This window comes from Ictidomys tridecemlineatus, chromosome 8 (assembly GCF_052094955.1).
Source record: "Ictidomys tridecemlineatus isolate mIctTri1 chromosome 8, mIctTri1.hap1, whole genome shotgun sequence".
Taxonomy (NCBI): Eukaryota; Metazoa; Chordata; class Mammalia; order Rodentia; family Sciuridae; genus Ictidomys; species Ictidomys tridecemlineatus.
In genome coordinates, this window is record NC_135484.1 from 137,976,942 (window position 1) to 137,994,991 (window position 18,050).

General features: G+C 39.3%; 1 pseudogene; it reads right to left on the bottom strand.

The window, feature by feature from the left end:
• Positions 1-3,920: 3,920 nt before the first annotated feature.
• Positions 3,921-4,792, bottom strand: LOC101969772 (protein FAM210A pseudogene; annotated as a pseudogene).
• Between the last annotated feature and the right edge of the window lie 13,258 nt (positions 4,793-18,050).

The window sequence follows — 18,050 nt, forward strand, 5'->3', positions numbered from 1 at the left end:
GCCAGTCCTTGATATGCTTACTTAATTATGAAGGTCCTTGCTTGCATTTGCCTTGATGGTCATTGGATATTCTTAGGTGTTTATAAGACGGTTGTAGAACAGACATGAGGCTCTCTGGTCTGCTCATGACTTCCCAAGTAAAAGTAATGTTACTTTCACAATATTTAAAAATGATATTCTATTTCAGTTCACAGATAGAATTTTGCATATCAAATTATGGCCTGAGCATATTCAAAACATTAGAAAGGTCTCGAGGACAAAGACGGTGCCCTCTCATTGATTTGGTAACTGCAATGTGGAAATGCATGCGTTGTTCTGATATCAAACCTGAAACTTAAGATTACTGTTATGGTTTGGCTCTTAAAGCCCCCACCAGGAGGCCATATGCGGAGGGTTTGGTGGCCAGTGTGTGGTGCCCCTGGCAGGTGGTTCCAGCTTTAGGATGTGGGCCCTGGGGGGAGGATGGACCTAGGTCAATGGGAGCCGCCCTTGAAGGGGCTATGAGGACTGTGGCCCCTTCCTCTCTCCCTGCTTTCTGGCCACCCTGAGAAGAGCAGCTTCCTTCCTCCACTTTCTCCTCACCGCAGACCCCAAAAGAGTGGGACCAACCTGCGGTGAACTGAAGCCATGAACCAAAATAAACCTTTCCTCCTTTTGCTTCTCAGGAATTTGTAATAACAACATGAAGTTAACACAGTTATAAAAAGAAACAGTGTGAAGTTGTAACAATATAATTATTTAACCCAGTATATCCAAAATATTATTTAATATGTGAACAATGTAATTGTGTGAGCACTTGTTTTTTGGTTCTGGGAATGCAGCTCAGGGGCACCAGATGAAGTGCCATCCGCTGCCCTTTGTATTTTATTTTGAGACGGGGTCTTACTAAATTACCAAGGCTGGCCTCTCAAACTTGGAATCCTCCCGCCTTGGCCTTCTGAGCTGATGGGATTCCAGATGTGTGTGATCATGCCTGGCTTGTGATCAATTATAAATAAACTGTTTAATATCCTTTGTTTATTTATTTTTTTGTTACGAAGTCTTTGAAATTCACTCTGTATTTTATGTTTCCAACATGCCTCAACTCAGAGTAGCCACATTCCAGGTGCCCAGTAGCCACACCTGGCAAGTGGCTTTGCATGGGAGTACAGTTCTGAGGGCTCTGACTCCCCCACCCTCAAGGAGATGAAGGGCCTGACCCCCTCAATGATTCTACCAGAGGCAGGGGAATGCCCCTTCCCACCAACATCTCTCCTCAGGCCCCTAGGAGGGAGTAAGAGTCTCCCCAAGAAGCCGAGGAGAATGCAGAAAGGAGGAAGTTTCAGAAGTGGACCCCTGCTTTCCACCTGCTGCTTGGTGTGGACCAAGCAAGAGGGGACCCCATGTCTTCAAATCTGTCCGAAGCCTTGACCTCGAGTTTTGGGGGCCACGGGGCCCACGTGGTCAGAGTGTGGTGGTCTGTGTCCTTCTGTGGGGTGGGGGTACCATGTGAGTTGATGCAACAATCCTATGCATAACGCATCTATGTGCATTTCTGTATTACTCAAGAGATCCAATTTTAAGAAGAAAAGGAAATCAGTAACTTTGTGGTATTATACTGTATTTCAGATAACTTGTAATCAACAAGGTTATCAAACCCTGAGACCCTGTCAAAAATAGATATAAAAGTGTATGTATTACACACCCTGAGAGTTATTTAGCTTATAATGGGGCTGGTCAGCCATTTAGGCTGGCCCACCTGTGCTGTTCTGATCTCAGCTGGGATCCTTCATGTAGGTATGGTATGTATGTGAGTTTGCATGTGTGGTCGGTGTGGCTAACTGCTGGTTGCCTAGGTGGCTCTTTCCTGGAAGTAAGCTGGCTGTCAACTGGGCACCTTGATTCTCTTCCTCGGGGCATCTCATTCTCCAACAGGCTAGCATGGGCTTATTATTCTCACGGAGAGGGCGGTGTTCTGGAAGGAAAAACAAAAACAAAAACAAGAAGCATTCAGGACCTTTGGCCCACTGTCATATCCACTGCATTCTATTGGCCAGAGCAAATAAGGCCAGCCCAGATCTAATCTGGGAGAAACAGATTCTACTCATCAGTGAGAACAGCAGTAAAATCACATTTCAAAGAGCACAGGTACAGGGAAGAATGAAGAATTGCTGTTATTTTTGCAGTCAGTATCATTATGCCTTTTGCTGCAGAAAGTCTTCTAAGGTTCTGGAAAAGGATACTTCTTCAGGAACAGCAGGGTTCCTTTGAGATTCATGAACATCTAGAACTCCACCATTGGGAATAATCGAGAGAATGCTGAAGTGTCTTGGAAGGACTTGGAATGACATAGGGAAGTGACCGAGGTCTGAGCTTAGGCATCAAGAAGGCCCTAGCAATATATTTTTTATTTCTAAATCATAGGAGAAATTTGAAAACATGTATAATGTACTCCACATGTTTATAAATTCTTTTCATACCTTTTTGGTGTTTGCAGGCTATTTATGATTTTCAACACAAGCTAAATCAAACTGTCCCCAAAACAATGTTACTCTGAAAGCAAGTGACATAAAAATAGAAGTGCTGAGAAGACATTTCTCCCTGCTGCAATTTAGTTGAACAGCTGAGTATGACTTGAAAAAGTCCCTTGATTTTAAAAGGGTAAAGCTATTTCCTGAGCTCCCAAACTGGAGGTGTGGCAGTGGGGTAAGTCCCCATCACACAATGAAATCACTTAGAGCTAATGCATCCTAACCCTGACTCAGAGGGTTTCATCCCTGGATGCATATTAGGATCACCTGGGAGCCTTTAAAATTCCCTGAACCCTAAATTGCAACACAGCAGTTAAATCAGAATCTCTGGAGGAGGACCTGGACATCAGTGGTTTTGAAGTTCTCCAGGTGATTATAGTGCTCATTCAAGGCCAAAACCCATTGCTTTAAACCAGCATTTCTTGGTGAACAAGTTGCAAATATTTTCTCAAATAAGTATAAGACACTAGCTGTTGAGTTGGAGCCTTCCTGTCTTACCTGTGATGCCTACTATCCTTGCACAAGGAAACCTCTGCTAGAGCTGTTGTTCCTGATCCCCCCAGCACCACAGGCACTGATGTCATTCTATGCACAGAGCAGTGTGCCAGGTTTCCAGCCTTTGGTGCGCGTCACTGACTTTGCTGGGGAAAATCTCGTCATAAAAACTCAAGATCTTTAAACATTTTATTGATATATAACTTGCAGACAGAACTAAAAGCACAAAGTATTCCTAGAACTTGATGAATTATTCTAAGGTGAATAGAACCACTTATGCCTCCCCCAAATCGCTTTCTCCCAACTCCCTAAGGCTACCAAGATCTGAAGAGTTAACATTGTGTTTGTTTGTTGGTTTTTACGTATAGGACTCAATTTTTATTCCACATTCTCCACATAAGATCTATATTTTAACTAATAGGCAACTTTATATCTTTTTCCTAGAAAGACTAATACCCTGTTCAAAGGTGCATGTCTGCCTCCACAGAGAACTGCATACAGTTAAAACCTTAATAACTTTCCTGTTATTCAACATGAAGACTAAGACCCAGTATTAGCATTCCGCCTCTGGACCACAGTGATCTAAGAGGGGTCCAGAGCCTAATCGGAATACACAGGAGAACTTAAGAGATCCTGAAGACGTAGGAAAAGAACCCTGGATTCTCAGATAGTAGCCACAGCTTCCTGCTGCTACCAGATGTACAATTTCTATACTGGGCTCATTTCTTCCTCTAAAAAAACCCACTGATTTTTGTAGGCTATTAAACTTTAAAAAGGTACCTTAGTTCTTTAACCCTCAGAGAACTCATCTATCTAGGCAACTAACAAAAAAATAACCAGAAGCATGTATCTTTGCCCAAAGTCTCCAGAGGGTTCAATTGCAGGAACTTTCTGTAATTTGTTACATAAGGCAACCTATTCCACTTTTTTTTTTCTTAAAGGAAACTTTTTCTTTGGTTTCTGTAGTTTTTCAGTGAGTCTATCCTTGGTCTCTTCCATCCTGCCTGGCAGATACTCCTTGATAGGAGGTGGTGTCACCATGAAGCCACAACTGTGCAATGACTTCTCGGTAAAGGACAGTCCTCCCAAGGTCGCGGTGCAGCGCAGGTGTTGCAATCTTAAACATGGCTTTGCTGTCGGGGCATTTCCAGTCTGGGCATTTTTTCAGGGAGTTCACCACGCTGTCGGGTAACCCAAGGAGCTCCAGGACAGGAATGGCATTCAGTCCTCTTATGGCTGCATAATCAAATGCTCCAAACCAGACACCAGAAGTCATTAGAGGCACAGGAATCAAAACTTTCCCATATTGCCTAAATGTTTTCTTAAATTGCTGATAAAGACTAATAGATTTGTCTTGTAAAGGATCAAAGTCTTCTTTTTTCCTGAAAGAGTCACTTTTTCTGTGACAGGGGACCACAAGGGACCCGCTATCCGGGAACCTGAGCACCTGATGACTGTCTCTCCTTTGCAAGACGCGGCAGCAGGTAAGGGCAGGCACTGCTTCTGAGGATCTTGAACCCAGACTCCTTTAGATTCAGCACTATTCTAAAGCAACGGCCACCTCATGTTCTGACGGGGTCCACAGAGACCGGTCTTCTGTGGTTCCAAGCATGTCCTGTGTGCCAGCCGAGACACAGTCCGTGGTGCATTCCATTGCATTTTGAATGATGGTGGAGGATTTCAGCTTCTTACAGAGGCTAGACCCAGGACCGGGGCCACTCTTCTCGCCGCACAGCCGGACCTCAGCTTCTCCACCAATGTGCTTGGCCACAGCATAGAGCTGAGTCTCTCTAACATTGTCTTTTTATAAACAATTTTTATTACCGAAAAATTTAAACCTATGCAAAGTGAACAAAATATTATAGAACACCCACCCAACTTTCTTTAAAAATATTTTTAGTTGTATGTGGACCCGACACCTTTATTTTATTTATTTTTATGTGGTGCTGAGGATCAAACCCACCATAAACCACATGTGCTGGACAAGTGCTCCACCACTGAGCCCTAGCCCCAGCCCTTCACCCAAATGTGAACAGCTAGTTATTGTCTGCCATTTTTGTTTCCCCCTCTCTCTACCCCTCACTGTATTAGTTATCACTGTAACAAAAATACATGAGAGAATCCACTTATAAAGCAAAAAGGTTTATGTTGGCTCTCAGGTTTGGAGATTCCAGTTCATGGTGGGCTGGCCCTGTGGCTTTGGACCTGTGAAACAAAACCACTCGCCTTATTGCCAGGAAGAAAGAGAAGAAAGAGAGAGGGGAGGACGGAGGTGTTGCTCAGTGGTAGAACTTATGAACAAAGCCCTGTGTTCGATCCCCAGCACAAGATGGGTAAGGAGGGCAGATGGACCAGAATCCAGTAATCCCCTCAGGGACATCCTCCCATGGACCTGAAAGTCTCCCACTAGGCCCCACCTTATAAAGCTTCCATTGCTTCCTCACTAGCACCACCCTGGAGGTCAAGCTTTTGACTTAAGTATTTTTTTAAAGATTTTTTCCCCTCACAAAGCAAAATGTACCCACATGGAAAGGCACAGCTCTTCACCAGGTGTAGTGGCACCTGCCTGTAATCCCAGCAACTTGGGAGGCTGAGACAGGAGGATTGCAAGGGCAAATCCAGCCTCAAAAACTTAGTAAGACCCTGTCTAAAAATTTACATTTTGTTTGATAGCAAAGATTGAACCCAGGGACACTATCACTGAGCTCCACCCGCAACCCTTTTAATTTTTTTAAATATTTATTTATTTTTTTAGTTTTAGGTGGACACAATATCTCTATTTTATTTTAATGTGGTGCTGAGGATCGAATTCAGTGCCTCATGCATGCTAGGCGAGCGCTCTACCACTGAGCCACAACCCCCAGCCCCCTTTTAATTTTTTACTTTTGAAACACAGTCTTGATAAGTTACTTAGGGCCCCTCTAAATTGCTGAGGCTGATTTTGAATTTGCAATCCTCCTGCCTCAGCCTCCCAAGTGAGATTACATGTTTTGTGCCCTGCACCTGGCAAAAAAAAAAAAAAAAAAAAAAAACAAAAAACTTTTAAAAAAGAACATTGAAAGGAACAGATGCATGGTTTGACAGTTAAAAAATATATACAGGGGCTGGGGTTGTGGCTCCAGCAGTAAAGCACTTGCCTAGTACCTGTGAGGCCCTGGGTTCGATCTTCAGCACCACATAAAAAGAAATAAATAAAATAAAGGTATTGTGTCCAACTACAACTAAAAAAAAATATTAAAAAAATATGCATATAAACTTCACCACCTTTAAGAGTAGGATATTTCCATCATACCCAGGAAATTCTCTCATGTTCCCAGATAATTTTTTCCTTCTTCAAAGGTGAGCGCTTGCCTGATTTTTCTACTATAGAGTCACAATGCCTGACACGGGACAATAGGAATGACTTTATGTCAGCCTGTCGTATTCAGCAGAGTGTCTGAGAGCCATCCATGATTTGTGGCTCAGCAGTTTGTTCCTTGGTGGTGCTCTGCAGCATTCCACTGTGTGAACGTGCTACGATTTGTTCATCCATTTTCCTATTGTTGGGTTTTGGGGGTAATTTCCTGTGCCTGGCTGTTATGGCTAAAATGTCTATGAACGTTCTTGTACAAATTCTTTTTCTGTATTCTACTTCATTTCTTCATTAACATTTAAGTGACACCTCTCTGCATTTTTTGAGCCCTCTCACTCCAGGATTATAATATGAATCATTGACATCATTACAATTTAATTAGAGATGATATTTACTATTTAAATAAATTCACAAACATGTTGCTATGGAAAAATTTCTACCTACCTTCTACCCTTTGTGCTATTGACATCTATACCTACTATTAATCCCACAGCACAAAGCATAGGTTTTTAATTAAATAGCCATAGGTCTTTTTGGAAAACTAACTAAAAAAATTAGTAATGAATAATTCAGGACGATACTTAGAGGCTATGTAAATGTACCGTTTCTCCTTTAATTTACACTCACAATTTTACATTCATCAGTGAATCTTGCCTGCCGTGGTGTTCTGGGGCTCATTTTCTACTTTGTGCTGTTGCTCCACGTTATTATTTGGAATTCTTCTGTGTGGAAGAGTTAGTTCTTTCTCCCTCTGAAGGTTAAACTCTGTTGTCAACTGGACACGATGGAGAGACGCCAAGAGCTGGAGGAGCTCACTTCTGGCTGGGTCTGGAGGAGGTTCCAGAGATGACTGTCATGTGGGTCAGCAAACGGCAGGGGAAAGACCATGTGGGTGGCACCATCCAATAGGCTGAGGGTCGGGATGGAACCAGAGACAGAAAAGGGGCGGAGCTTGCACGTGGGTTCCACACCCTCTTCTGGATCTGACACAGGTTCTTCAGCCTTTGATCGCAGCCTTGCGCCAGCTGTACTCCGGGACTTCGCCCTCAGACTGGGATGGCGTCTAGGGCCCCTCTTGTTCTGAGGCTCCAGCTTCTTGAACTGGGCAGCTACCCCTCTACCTGAGCTACATCACCAGCAAAGCCCCTTCTTCTCGTTTTTTAACTTTGCTATAGGATCTCCCTAAATTTCTAAGGCCAACCTGGAACTTGCAATCCTCCTGCCTCAGCCTCCTGAGAAGCGGAGATTATAGGTGTGTGCCGCCACACCCAGCCCTTTCTTTCTAATTTTTAAAAGTTTCTGTATGGAGTCATGGATATTTTTTCCCCACTGTGTTATAACAAAGCCATTGGTACATTTTGCTGCTCAGAGTGTTCCGGCTTGGGCCCTCAGGATCTCTTTCATGTTGTCATGTTGGCTTCTTTTGATACCTCCTCACCTCCAAACCCCTTCTTCTCCTTCTTTTTTTTTTTTTTTTTTGGTACCTGATTGAACCTGGGGGCATTTAACCACTGAGCCACATCCCCAGTCCCTTTTATTTTTTATTTTGAGACAGAGTCTCATTAAGTTGCTTAGGCCCTTGCTAAGTTGCTGAGGTTGGCCTTGGACTTGAGATCCTCCAGCCTCAGCCTCCCAAATTGCTGAGATTACATATGTGCACCTCTGCGCCAGCCCAACACCTTTTTTTTTTTTTCAAATTTGTAACATTGACTTTATATCAATTATATTCCACAACATAATTCACTAAGCATTTGTTATAATTCTGCAACAAAGTCATGGATCCTTTTTTAAAATGTGAAATTCAGAACAATGAATTCTATATCCAGACATTTTCTTCTGTTTTTTTTTGTTTTTGTTTTTGTTTTTTTTCTTTTGAGGGAAATGCATTTCTTTTTTTAAATTTTTTATTTGTTTTAATTAGAAATGTGTGCATGGATACAAACTCAGGTTAAGTACACATATCTCTATTGTTGAGCCAAAGCCCTTGATTCCAAGGGATTTCAGAAATGAAGAGTTCACTAAGCCATTACAGATGCTAACTAGGAAAGAGACCAGGTCCTGGGATGTTTCTGCAACTGCAAGCAGTGGGTCTAGATAGCAGATTTACTCAGAGATAAAAACATTTTTGCAAGGAAAAATATGGGACAGAAAAGCATAAATTGCTTACACTGAAACTTTGTTGGCTATGGATAAGAAAGGTGGGGTACCCTGAACCTGAGAAGTCTTTGGATGGGAGGGTGGTTCATAAAAGTCACTGTTGCTGCTGGATTGTTCCGGGTTCACAGTCTGGAAAGTCTGTGTGTCAACAGAGCACGTGGCCCTGGTGGCTGTAGTCCGGCCTCTCTCCTCCCATTCTTTGGCAACCGTGGATCATTTCCCATCCCTGCAATTGTGCCTTCTCTGGAATATCATACAAGTAGAATCATACAATCTGTATAGTCTTCTGCACCTGGCTTCCTTCACTCAGAGAAATGCATTTAAGATTTACTATGTTGCTGTATGAATGGACAGTTTGTTCCTTTTAATCGCCCTTTAGAATTTTGACGTATGTTAAGTTTATAAGAAAATGCTAGACTGATTTCCAAAGTCAATGTATCATTTTGCACTCAGTTTTAGTTTCTCTAAATCCTCATTATTTGGAGAGGGTTTCACTGGTATTTGCTCTTTTGTTTTATTTCCTTTCATTTTTGATACTGGGGCTCGAACCCAGGGGCACTCTGGGGGCATTCTACCACTGAGCTACATCTCGGGTCCCTTTGATTTTTTACTTTGAGACAGGGTCTCACTAAATTGCTGAAGGTCTTGCTAAGTTGCTGCTTGAACTTTGATCCCCCTCCCTCAGCCTCCGGAGTTGCTGGGATTACAGGGGTGCACCACTGAGCTCAGTTTGCGAGTTCATTTCTTAAGTTAGCCATTCTAATAGGTGAGTGGTTCCACCTTGTGGAGTCTGTTTCATTTGCAAAGGGACTGTTCTGCTGAGACCTCTCACCAGGGATGCAGAATGCTGGGTTGACACTCCTTCTTCCTTTCTGCCATTTAAAGGTCTTCCGTTGTTGCTTTTCTGTTGTTTTTGACCTGTCGCCCATCATTCAGATCATTTCCCCTGTACGCGTAATATGTTCCTTTTACTGACTGATTTCAGGGTTGTTAGAAATCTTTTGATTATCCTGTGCTTAAGGCACAGTTTCATTTGCATTTTCTTCTTAAGGTTTTATAACTTTAAAGATAGAATTTTAGGTTGTCTACCAGATTTTGGATTTTTTTTTAGCTATTCCAAATGTGCTTACTTTCCTGTCTTGTGTAATTTTTCTGTCTCTCCGTTCTTTTTCTGGTACTCAAACAACCCACAAATCTCCAAGGCTTCATTCATTTTCTTCAAACATTTTTCATTCTTTTCCTCAAATTGGAGCATTTCTATCATTCTGTCTTCAAGTTTCTTTCTTCTACTGTTTCTAGTTAGCTGATGACTCAAACGTAATTTTTAAATTACCTTTTATTGTTCTTTTAAAATGATTTCTAGTCTCTGCTTAATTTCCACAACTGCTTATTCATTATGAGAATATTTTTCACGATGTCCACAAATGCATGTGATTGCTGCTTTCAGATTCTCCTAATCGAAGACTAACAATTTGGGGTTGGTTTCTACTGTCTGATTATTTTGTTTTTGCTTTGCATATAAATTATGTTTTCCTATTTCTTTACATGTCAGATAATTTTTTTTTAACTGTGTACTAGATACTATAAATGACCTCTATAGAAAGACTGAATTCTGTTGTGCTCCTTTAAGAGTGTTGACATTTTTCTAACAGGGAGTTTTCTTGGCTAGACTCAAAACTCCAGTCCCTCTCTCTCCCCTACAGTTGGCACAACTGAAATCCTCCCTCCATTCCTTCATCTTCCAACTGCTGTTTTTACTTTGATAGATTTATATGTGTGTGTGTATGTATATATATATATTTTCCCCCACAAATCCCTCCTAATTTTCCAGTTACTCAGCTAGCCCCAAAATATGCTCTCTGATCCCACAAGTAAAACTGGTTTTCTGCCTACCTGGACCATGTACAAAGTATGAAGCACTTGAAGATTAGAAAGACTCAAGCTTGCAAATGTCTTCTGTTTCAATTCCCATCATTTAAGGTGGACTACAAGTTCCACTTGCTTTTTGGTGCGTGTGTAACATTTAGATACATGTTTTAAATAAATATGTATAATATTTTGTCCAGGTTTTATAATTTTTATTTAGGGTTAGTTCGGCCAGCTACTGCATCATTATGGGAAGCCAGAATCTCTGTATTTTTAAAACATTTATATGAAAGGAAGCATGTAGTATTCATATTTTTGCATTTGACTTATTTTATGCAACATTATGTTTGTGAAAACTTATTCTTGCCAGTGCATGTAGCAATAGCTTGTTCATTAAAATGTCTTTTTAAAACTGGGTGCAGTAGCATGTGCAGGACCTCAGCTACTTGGGAAGCTGAGATGGGGGATCGAGAGTTCAAGACCCACAGGGGCAAGACAGCAAGACACTATCTAAAATAAATGTTTTAAAAATTTTTTGGTAAAATATGCATAACATAAGCTTCACCATTTTAACCATTTCTAACTATATAATTCAGTGGCATTAACGTTCACGTTGTTTTGCAGCAATCATTTCTATCCATCTCTAGAACTTTTTAAAATCTTTATTTATTTATTTTTATGTGGTGCTGAGGATCGAGCCCAGGGCCTGGCACATGCGAGGCGAGCTCTCTACCACTGAGCCACAACCCCAGCCCTCTAGAACTTTTTGAATCTTGTAAATCTGCAACTCTATACCCCTTAAACAATAAATGGGTAATTATTTTATAAATAATAAATAAGTTTGTTATTTATTATTTGTCCCCAGCTCCTGGAAATTACCATTCTGCTTTCTGTCTCTATAATTTGACTATGCGATTAAATCATATACGTGGGATCATACCATATGTGTTCCCTTGTGACTGGCTTATTTCACCTAACACTGCCTTCTGAGTTCATTCATGTTGTAGCATGATCAATTTTCGAATGCTGAGCCAGCAGCTCACATGCATGGGTCATTTTATATAATTTTGTTTTCCAAATTTTTGGACTTGCCTTACTAATGTTTCGTTATGAAGTTTTACATCTATGTTCATGAGCAATATTAGTCTGAAATTTTCTTTTAATATTTTTATCTGCATTTTGGGTATTGCTGGCTTCATATAATAATTTAAGAAATATTTGCTCTGCTTCCATTTTCTGGAAGAGACTGTGGAGAATTAGCATAATTTACTCCTTAATTGTTAGAATTGCCAGTGAACTTTCTTGGGCCTGGTATTTTTCTATTTGGGAAAATTATTGATTATTGATTCAATTTCTTCAATAGCTCTAGAGTGTATATTGGTAGATAGTGTCTTTCAAAAGATTTTTCCATTTTATCTGGGCCATCAAATATGTAGATGTGGAGTTGTTCATAAAATTCCTTTATTGTCCTTTTAATCTTCATAGGATCAGTAATGATGGCTCTCTTCCCAATTCTGATATTAGTGTTGTGTCTTCTCTTTCTTTTTATTTAGCCAAGATGAATGTTTATCAATTTTATTGGTATTTTTAAAGAAGTAGCATTTGGTTTCATTGATTTTTCTCTATTGATTTCCTATTTCAATTTCATTGACTTCTACTTTTTAATCTTTTTTACCCCCAAATAAAGATTTGAGTGCTCTTCTTTTTCTAGATTTCCAAAGTGGAGGTTCAGATTATGATTTTTGACTTTTCTTATTTTCATTGAACGCACAGCACATGCTGTGAATTCCCCTCTGCACACTGCTTTTCCACAACAAACCAGAATTTTGATAATTTGTATTTTCACTTTCTTATTTTTTTAAATTTCCTTGAGACTTGTTATGTGTAATTTAGAAGAGTGATGGTTACTCTCCATCTACGTCAGGGATTTTCAGGTACCTTTTCGTTGTTTATTTCTAGTTTAATTTCATCATGTTTTGACACCTTACATTTTATGACCTCTGTTATCTAAGTTTGCCAAGGTGTGTTTCAGGGCCCACAGTGTGGTCTGTCTTGGTGAATGCTCAGAGTGAGCCTGAGAAGAACCTGCCAGCTGCTGATGTTGGATAACGGCAGGTCAGTGACTGGGCTGTCCAGTTCAGCCACATCCTTACTGACCTTCTGTCTGTTGGATTTGTCAATTACAGATCCAGTGTTGTTAAACTCTGAAACTATCATAGTGAGGTCACCTATTCCTTAATGTAATTCCATTAGTTCTTGCCCTGTATGTTTTTAAAAATTTTTTTAAATATTTCTATTTGTTTGTTATAGTTGTGCACAATGCATTTTGGGGGGGGACCTAATTGTACATCAATAGACTGTAATTGGCTCCATTCAGTCCCCAGCGCTTCTTCCACCCCCCTCTCTTCCCTTTCCTCTATTTTCCTGGCCTTCCTTCTATTTATTTTACTGTGTTTTTTTAAACTGGTGCTTTATGGGTATACATAAAGGTGGAATTCACCGTGGTGTGTTCATCCACGTGTGTAGCATACTTCTGTCAATTCCATTCTGCATTCCCTCCCTTTTCCCATCCCTCCTTAATCGGCTTCCTCTATCCACTGATCTCCCTTCTATTTTTTTTTTTTTAATTTTTAATTTTTTTTATTGGTTGTTCACAACATTACAAAGCTCTTGATATATCATATTTCATACATTAGATTGAAGTGGGTTATGAACTCCCAATTTTACCCCAAATGCAGATTGCAGAATCACGTCGGTTACACATCCACAATTTTACATAATACCCAATTAGTAATTGTTGTATTCTGCTACCTTTCCTATCCCCTACTATCCCCCCTCCCCTCCCCTCCCATCTTCTCTCTCTACCCCATCTACTGTAATTCATTACTCTCCTTATATGTAATTTTGTATAGCAATGAGGGTCTCCCTTCATTTACATGCAATTTCCCTTTACTCTTCCTTTCCCTCCCATCTCATGACTCTGTTTAATGTTAGTCTTTTCTTCCTGCTCTTCCTCCTTGCTCTGTTCATAGTTGCTCTCATTATATCAAAGAAGACATTTGGTATTTGTTTTTTAGGGATTGACTAGCTTCACTAAGCATAATCTGCTCTAGTGCCATCCACTTCCCTGCAAATTCTATGATTTTGTCATTTTTTATTGCTGCATAGTACTCCATTGTGTATAGATGCCACATTTTTTTTATCCATTCATCTACTGAAGGGCATCTGGGTTGGTTCCACAGTCTAGCTATTGTGAATTGTGCTGCTATGAACATCGATGTGGCAGCATCCCTGTAGCATGCTCTTTTAAGGTCTTCAGGGAATAGTCCAAAAAGGGCAATAGCAGGGTCAAATGGTGGTTCCATTCCCAGCTTTCCCAGGAATCTCCAAACTGCTTTCCAAATTGGCCGCACCAATTTGCAGTCCCACCAGCAATGTACAAGAGTACCCTTTTCTCCACATCCTCGCCAGCACTTGTTGTTGTTTGACTTCATAGTGGCTGCCAATCTTACTGGAGTGAGATGGTATCTTAGGGTGGTTTTGATTTGCATTTCTCTGACCGCTAGAGATGGTGAGCATTTTTTCATGTACTTGTTGATTGAGTGTATGTCCTCCTCTGAGAAGTGTCTGTTCAGATCCTTGGCCCATTTGTTTCCCTTCTATTTTCTTGGGATCTCCCTCTCTTTGCCATATTTTGCTCTGGCTTCCACATGTGAGAGAAAGCAGTCAAACCTTGGTTTTCTGAATCTGTCATTTTTTTTCTTACCATGATGTTTTCCAGTTTTATCCATTCACCAGCAAATAACAAAATTTCATTCTTCTTTATGTCCGAGTAAAACTCCATTGTATATGGACCACATTTTCTTTATCCATTCATCTGTCGACAGGCAGCTGGGCTGGTTCCTTAACTCGGCTATTGTGAACTGTACTGCTGTAAACATTGATGTGCCTATATCAATATCGTGTGTTGATTTTAGTTCTTTTGGATAAATACCAAAGAATGAGATAACTGGGCCATATTATGGTGGTTCTCTTTCTAGTCTCTCATGGAAGCCTCATGGTGCGTTCCAGAGTGGTGGTGCTAATTTACAGTCTTGCCCACAATATATGTGTGTGCCTTTTCCCCCCCACACCCTTACCAGCATTTATTAGAGTTTGTATTCTTGAAAATTGTCACTCTGACTGAAGTGAAATGAAATCTCAATGTAGTTTTTTTAATATTTATTTTTAGTTGTAGTTGGACACAATACCTTTATTTATTTAATAATTTTATGTGGTGCTAAGGTTCGAATCTAGGGCCCCATACGAGCTAGGCAAGCGCTCTACCGCTGAGCCACAACCCCAGCCCCTTGATGTAGTTCTGATTTTCATTTCCCTGATTGCTGGAGACATTGAACTTTTTTTCATATATTTGTTGGCCACTTGTATTTCTCCTTGTGAGAAATGACCATTCTTTTGCCCATTTATTGATTGGATTATTTGTTTTGGGTTTTTTTTTTTTTTTGGTGTTGTTTTTTGAGTTCTTTGGATATTCTGGGTATTATTCTCCTGTCACGGGAGTGGCTGGCACAGATTTTCTCCCGTTCTGTAGGTCTCTCTTCATGCTCTTAATTATTTCCCTTGCTTTTAAGTTTGATGCCATCCCACTTATTGATTCTTGGTTTTATTTCTTGAGCTTTAGGAATCTTGTAAGGAAGTCAGTGCCTGTGCTGATATGTTGGAATGTCAACCCTATGTTATCTTCTAGCAGTTGCAAAGTTTCTGGACTAATTCATACATTTTGATCCACTTTGACTGTAACTATGTGGGTTGTCTCTGTCTTATATTCGATTTCATTGATCCTTATCTGTTTTGATGCCAATACTATGCTGTTCGTGTTGCTATACCTCTGTAGTATATTTTGAAATGAAGTTTTAATGAAGCCTCCAGCATTACTTTTCTTCCTCAGAATTGCATTGGCTGTTGTGCATCTTTTATTTTTCCAAGTTCAGGACTGTTTTTTTTTCTTTTTCTTTTGAGTTCTGTGAAGGATGTCACTGGAATTTTGATGAGGATTGCATTGAATCTGTATACTATTTTTGGTAATATGGCCATTTTGACTGTTCTACTCAAGAACATGGAAGATCTTTCTATCTTCTGAGGTCCTCTTCAATTTCTCTCTTCAGTGTTCTATAGTTTTCATTGTAGAGGTCTTTCACTTCCTTGGTTAAAATTATTCTTATGTTCAGGGTGTGTGTGTGTGTGTGTGTGTGTGTGTGTATGTGTAATTTTAATGAATGGGATAGTTTTCCTGATTTTGTTCTCAGAAAACTTACTATTGGAGTATTAGAAAAGCTATGACTTATGAATGTTGATTTTGTATATTGCTACTTTACTGAATTGATCATCATCTCTACATGTCTTCTGGTGGAGTTTTGTGGGTCTACTAGTAATAGGATCATGTCATCAGCAAACAGATAATTTGGTCTCTTCTTTTCCTATTTGTAGCCCTTTAATTTCCTTCTTTTGTCTTATGGTTCCAGCTAGAATTTCAAGAACTATACTGAATAGGAATGATGAGAGTGGACATCCTTGTCTTGTTCCTGATTTTAAAGGAAATGTTTTTCAGCTTTTCTCCATTCTATATGTGTTGGCTTTGAGTTTGTCATATACAGCCTTTTTATGTTGAAGTTCCTTACTACTTACTAGTAGTGCTAGCTTCTCCAGCATTTTTAACATAAGTGGGTGCTGGATTTTCGTCAAAGGCCTTTTCTGCATCTATTAAGATGATCATATGATTCTTATTGTTAGTTTGGTTTATATGGTGAATTATTTATTAATTTGCATATGATGAACCAACCTTACAGTCCTGGGATGAAACCCACATGATCATTGTGTACTATCTTCTTAATGACATTCATGAAAACTTGAATGCAGTTTGTTAATATTTTATTAAGGATTTTTTGTGCATAGGCAATTGTTCATTAAGGATATTGGTCTGTAGTTTTCTTTCCTTGATGTGTCTTTATCTGATCAGGGTTATACTGGCTTCATAGAATACATTTGGGAGTGTTCCCTCCCTATCTATTTTATGGAATAATTTTAGGAAGACTCATGTTAGTTCTTCTTTAAAAATATGGTAGAACTCAGCGAGCATCTATCTGGTTCTGAACTTTTCTTTGTTGGAAAACTTTTAATTGCTGCTTCAATATCATTGCTTGATATTGGTCTGTTTAGATTTTCTATGTCTTCCTGGTTCAATTTGGCAGGTCACATGTGTCTAGACATTTGCCAGTGTCTTCTAGGTTGTCCAATTTATTGGAATATACATTTTCAAAATAGTTTCTAATGATCCTCTGGATTTCAGAATTGTCTGTGGTGATATCTCCTTTTTTATCTCTGATTTTGTTGATTTGGGTCTTCTCTCTCTTTCTTTTAGTTAGTTTGGGTATGGATTCTCAATCTTTTTTTATCTCTTCAAAGAACCAACTCTTTGCTACATTGATCCTTTGTATTTTTTATTCTCCATTTCATTAATTTTGGCTCTGATCTTATTTCCTTCTTTTAGTGATTTTGGAATTAGTGTGTTCTTTTCTGAGGTCTTGAGGTTTAGCATTAGATTATTTGAAATGTTTCTGTTTTTTTAAAAAATTTTTAGTTGTAGATGGACACAATATCTTTATTTTTATTTGTTTATTTTTACATGGTGCTGGGGATCGAACCCAGGGTCTTACACATGCAAGGCAAACAGTCTACCACTGAGCTACTGCCCCAGCCCAATTTTTTTTAATGTAGGCATTCAATGCTATAAATTTTCCTTTTGGAACTGCTTTTATACTGTCCTGGAGAATTTGATATGTTGCATTTCTGTTCTCATTTATTTCTAAAAATTTCTTGAATTGCTAATAATTTCTTGAATTGCTAATAATTTCTTGATTTCTTCTCTCATTTTTTCTATGATTCATCCCTCATTTAAAACAGTAGTATTCAAACTCCAAGTGTTTATGTGGTTTCTATAATTTTTCTTGATGTTAATTTCAATTTTATCCCATTAGGATATGATAAGATGCACAGGATAATATTATTTTTGTGTTTGGTAAAACATGACCTAGAATATGGTCTATTTTAGAAAAGGTTTCATGAGCTACTGAGAGTGAAATCAGCTGTTTGGGGGTTTAATATTCTGTAGATGTCTATTAGATCCATTTGACTTACAGTATTATTTAGGTCAGAAGTATTTTATTGATTTTTTGTCTGGGTGACCTGTCTGCTGGTGAAAGGGGTATATCAAAATCACCCAGTATTATTGTATTGGGGTTCATCTGAGATTTAATGTCATGAAGTATTGTGTGTGTGTGTGTGTGTGTGTGTGTGTGTGTGTGTAATTGGGTGCACCAACATTTAGGGCATAAATACTTACTATCATTATATCTTCTTGTTGAATCATTATTTTTACCTGTACTTAGTGACCTTCATTGTCTCTTCTAATTAAATTTTGCTTGAAATTTGCTTTGTCAGATAGAAGAATAGCTTCTCTTTCTTCTGTTCAGGGTTTGTTTGTATGGAAATATTTTTCTATTGTTTTACTTTTAGCCTGTGGATATCTTTGCCTATGAGATGAGTCTCTTGCAAATAGTATATGGCTGGATTTTTTTTGTTTTAAATCCATTCTGCCAATCTATGTCTTTTAA